Source organism: Bison bison, unplaced genomic scaffold, assembly GCF_000754665.1.
Source record: "Bison bison bison isolate TAMUID 2011002044 unplaced genomic scaffold, Bison_UMD1.0 scf7180017864387, whole genome shotgun sequence".
Lineage (NCBI taxonomy): Eukaryota > Metazoa > Chordata > Mammalia > Artiodactyla > Bovidae > Bison > Bison bison.
In genome coordinates, this window is record NW_011494959.1 from 470,149 (window position 1) to 475,917 (window position 5,769).

The window sequence follows — 5,769 nt, forward strand, 5'->3', positions numbered from 1 at the left end:
TTCCCAATGTATCAGCTCTCCACATCAGGTGGCCCAAAGTATTGGAGTTTCAGCTTCAACATCAGTCCCTCCAATGAACACCCAGGACTGATCTTTAGGATGGACTGGTTGGATCTCCTTGCAGTCCAAGGGACTCTCAAGAGTCTCTTCCAACACCACAGTTCAAAAGCATCAATTTAGAGCAACATACGTGGGTCAAAATTAGGAATATTTTTGTTTAAGATATTTTTTTCCCATTTCTTATAAGCACTCTGTCTCTCCTAATGTTTTGTCTCTAAGAACTGCAGTTGATAGTTCCTTCATCTCAAAGGTGTGAATTTGAGAAAATCATAGTCAGTGGCAGTTAGCATCTGGTCAAGTTTCAGTGATACATGATTGTACATACCTCATTCTTAGGGACTGTTGCCATTTTCACGGGACCTTCTCTAAGTCTGCATGCCCTGTGGGTCATTTACATGTGTCCTTCATGTCTTCTTAGTGATTTTAAGGAATGTATTTATCTTTGTAACTGACGTTCTTAAACAAGAACATTTTGGAATTGCAGTATTAGGGGAATTTACATGTGAGAAAGATTGTTCACTAGAAATCTATCTTAGAGCAAGAAGGAACACAATTTCAAATATCCAAGGACCTGTATTTTTTTATTGTATGCTGTATTCAAATAGAGTTAGATTTATAAATTACCTCCATAAGAGACTTCCAAAATCTCAGAGTGAAGGAAGAAAAAAAAAGCACCCTATGTCAAAATTCTGTGTCTTATCTGTATGCAGAAGACACCTTTTTACTTAATATTGGGACACTTTAGAAAAATTTTAACCTTGTAGCCTTGATGAAATTGTCATGGAGGATGGTATGTGGAGGATCCTCAACAATTTCTTCTGCTCACTATTGGATAAATATCTTAACCATGCCAATTTTGAAGCTAGACAATTCCCTATCTGGGTCCTCTTTAAATCAAACAATTTATCAAAAATTTTGATTAATTCTAATTTCTCAAGTCATCAGTTCAAAGTTTACCCTTGTCAATCTGTAAAGAAATGTTAACTCTGTCAATAAAAAAAACATGAACGATACTTGGTTGATTCATGGTCATAAAGGAGCACAGTATTAAAAATATTTAACTTTTCATCTCATTATTTGAATTGCAACCTGAAACAAATTTGCTCATAGGATTCATTCTTTATATAGCATTTATGTAGATTTGGTTGGCAAAATCTAATGGTCTGAGTCCTTATACTTTTTTCTAACTAAAATGATGGTCATGAGTATAGAATTTACACATAAGATATCTTAGACATCATTTGATTATAACTAACTTTTCTAATGTCATATTTATATTTCAAATAGTGGATTTATAATAATTATTATGTCTTAAAGACAAAAATAAGCAAATTATATCAATAACTTAACATTTTCTATCTTAAAGTTGATATCCAACCACAAATTAAATGGTTCCATGTGTTATTTCTAACATAATGTGGCACAAATAAGCTGCCATCTGTTCCATTTACAATCATTATAAAAATAAGGCAAAATGAGTCAGTTTTGAATCTTATTTAAGATAATTGTGAGAATTCTTTCAAGATATTTCATGCATTAGAAAAGTATACATAGGCAGCACTAATGAGCAATAATGGTGACGTAACACAGACTAAATCTGTTTTTATTCATTTCCACTACTGTAAAAAAAGGAAATGGTTGCATAGCAATCCTATTATTTAAGATTTAATAATATATGCCAGCATTAAAACATAATATTTCTAAACATATACTTAAACAGTGTGTTAAACATATGTGTATTTTCTCCCCCCTGTGATTTTCAAACTTTTTTTTATTCATGATGTTTTGTTCAGAGAGAACAAAACAACTTAAAAAACATACTAATGGCAATCTAGGTGAAGTAATCATGAATAATCTACATGTGAATCTCAGAATCTACTCATAGATGCTTTCATATGTTTTTCAATATAGACAACTTCCAACTTCTTTGCAGATACATATTTAGAACTTATGAAATGAAAGGATAAGTCAGCATTCAGAAAATGGCAATAAAAACATATTTGAAAGTTACATATGAAATGTAGTTATAATTTATTTAATATCTGAAAGTAGTCCCTCAATTTTCTAACTCATTAATCTCAATGCTTATTTTGGTTTACATACCAGTATGATATTTTTCTAAGTATTTCAGCTCCATATTCATTTTTATATATGGATAAATTTTATCATTTCTGTATAATGTTCTTTCTTGACTTGTAGATTGGCATTTTTATTCACATCTTCTCTCTAGGCATATCTCTTTGTATTCCTGTCTCTAGAAGTTCATTGTGTTTTGAAGGAACATGGAAAGACCAGTAAATTCCATAATCGTGGGCTCATTTCCATTCTTTTTGTTGTTGCTGTAAAATGAGTACCTTTATTTGAAACAATGCTGTATGGAATACCATGAAAGTGGATTAAATATTCTATAAATTTAAAAATGATAGCTTTGGATGAAGTATTGGTGCAAGGATGGCAAATCCATATCCAGAGCATGTGTCCTTTTCAATAAAAACAAAATACCTCTTCCAATGATGGACATACTTCAGTGTAACCAACCTGACACTAGGGGTAGCTTATCATTCCAATCCTGGTGCCAGTTGCTATATTGGTTTAGTCTGGCTACTGTTAGAAAGTGTGAAAGACTGAATATATTATGAAAAACAGATATTTATTATTCACAGTTCTGGAGCTGGGAACGTCCAAGATCAAAGCACAGGCAGATTCAGTGTCTAATGAGAACCTACATTTTGGTTTACAGATGGACATTTTCTCACTGCATTCTAACATAGCAGAAAGTATAACAGAGTTTTCTGGGAACTCTTGTATAAGGCCATTAATCCTATTCATTAGGAATCCACTTTCACGACCTAATCACTTCACAAAAGCTCTGTCCCCCCAATACTATTACACTGGGCATTATTAGAATTTATCATATAAATTTGGCAGAATATAAACATTTAGTCTATAGTAGTATATGTCCAAGAGAAGTGGAAACATATGCTAACACAAAATTTTCTATATAGAAGTTCACAGCAGAATTCTTTGACTATTATAGCTCAGTTGAGTCGCTCAGTCATGTCCGACTCTTTGTGACCCCATGAACTGCAGCATGCCAGGCCTCCATGTCCATCACCAACTCCCAGAGTTTACCCAGACTCATGTCCATTCAGTCAGTGATGCCATCTTCATCCTCTTGTGTCTCCTCTTCCTGCCTTAATCTTTCCCAGCATTAGGGTCTTTTCAAATGAATCAGCTCTTCGCATCAGATGGCCAAAGTATTGGAGTTTCAGCTTCAACATCAGTCCTTCCAATGAACACGCAGGACTGATCTCCTTTAGAATGGACTGGTTGGATCTCCTTGCTGTCCAAGGGATTCTCAAGAGTCTTCTCCAACACCACAGTTCAAAAGCATCAATTCTTCAGTGCTCAGCTTTCTTTATAGTCCAACTCTCACATCCATACATGACTAGTGGAAAAATCATAGCCTTGACTAGATGGACTTTTGTTGGCAATGTCTCTGCTTTTTAATATACTGTCTAGGTTGGTCATAACTTTCCTTCCAAGGAGTAAACATGTTTTACTTTCATGGCTGCAGTCACCATCTGCAGTGATTTTGGAGCCCCCCAAAATAAAGTTAGCCACTGTTTCCATTGTTTCCCTATCTATTTGCCATGATGTGATGGGACTGGATGCCATGATCTTTGTTTTCTGAATGTTGAGTTTTAACTTTTTCACTCTCCTTTTTCAATCTCATCAAGAGGCTCTTTAGTTCCTCTTCACTTTCTGCCATAAGGGTGGTGTCATCTGCATATCTGAGATTATTGATAGTTCTCCCAGCAATCTTGATTCCAGTTTGTGCTTCATCCAGCCCAGCATTTCTCATGATGTACTCTGCACATAAGTTAAATAAGTAGAAATAACACAAATGCCCATCAATAGATACCTGAGTAAGCAAAATGTTTTTTATTCTTATAATGGAATATTATTCAACAATTAAGAGGAATGAACTACTGACACATGATAAAATATGGGTAAGTTTTGATCAGTGAAAGTGTTAGTCACTCAGTTGGGTCCGACTCCATGGACTATAGCCTCTGCCCATGAAATTCTCCAGGCAAGGATACTGGCATGGGTTGCCATTCCCTTCTGCAGGGGATCTTTCCAACCTGAGTATCAAAGACAGGTCTCCCACTTTGCAAACAAATTCTTTGCCAACTGAGTCACCAGGGTTTGACAAAATTATTTTAATTGAAAGAGGTCAATGATAAAAGATCACACATTTATTGCTCCAGTTTTAGGAAATATATAGAATAGATAAATTTTTAAAAACAGAAAATAGTGGTCTCCTAGGATTTAGACTGATAGGAATAGGAAGTGATTGTTAAAAGAAAGGAGTTTCCTCTTGAGGTAATTAAAGTGTTCTAAACTTATGATTATACAGTGGAAGTGAGAAATAGATTTAAGGGCCTAGATATGATAGATAGAGTGCCTGATTGAAAGGTTGTTGTTGAATCACTCGAAGACACCGGGATTCTTGGTCCCCGGAGGAGAAGAATTCAATCAGGGGCCAGAGACAAGGCTTCATTGCTCAGAGCTTTTGTGTAATAAAGTTTTATTAAAGTATAAAGAAGATAGAGAAAGCTTCTGACATAGGCATCAGAAGGGGGCAGAAAGAGTACAGGCTTGCTAGTGTTAACAATGAAGTTATATAATCCAAAGAATGTCTGGAGGTTGTAAAGACCTTATCAGACCTACTCCCATAATTTACATTTTAAGATAACACTGTCCTCAGGCAAGATACATCCTTGTAAAGACCAGGTCTACTCCCATAATTAACATTTTAAGATAACAGAAGGTTTAATCCAGAGACTGTCCTTAGGCAAGATACATTATTGTTATATAATCCTAAGGAATGTGGAGAAAGAAAAAAAGTTTGTCCTTTCTTCCTCCTTGAGAATTCCTGACCCCTTTCTCCTTGGGGACCCCTAGACTCCCTATCAACCTTCCTAGGAAATGACTCTCTCATGATGAGCTATGGAATGAGGTTTGTGACATTGTACAGGACACAGGGATCAAGACCTTCCACATGGAAAAGAAATGCAAAAAAGCAAAATGGCTGTCTGGGGAGGCCTTACAAATAGCTGTGAAAAGAAGAAGTGAAAAGCAAAGGAGAAAAGAAAAGATATAAGCATCTGAATGCAGAGTTCCAAAGAATAGCAAGGAGAGATAAGAAAGCCTTCTTCAGCGATCAATGCAAAGAAATAGAGGAAAACAACAGAATGGGAAAGACTAGAGATCTCTTCAAGAAAATCAGAGATACCAAAGGAACATTTCATGCAAAGATGGGGTCAATAAAGGACAGAAATGGTATGGACCTAACAGAAGCAGAAGATATTAAGAAGAGATGGCAAGAATACACAGAAGAACTGTACAAAAAAGATCTTCACAATGAGATAATTACGATGGTGTGATCACTGACCTAGAGCCAGCCATCCTGGAATGTGAAGTCAAGTGCGCCTTAGAAAGCATCAGTATGAACAAAGCTAGTGGAGGTGATAGAATTCCAGTTGAGCTATTCCAAATCCTGAAAGATGATGCTGTGAAAGTGCTGCACTCAATATGCCAGCAAATTTGGAAAACTCAGCAGTGGCCACAGGACTGGAAAAGGTCAGTTTTCATTCCATTCCCAAAGAAAGGCAATGCCAAAGAATGTCAAACTACCCTACA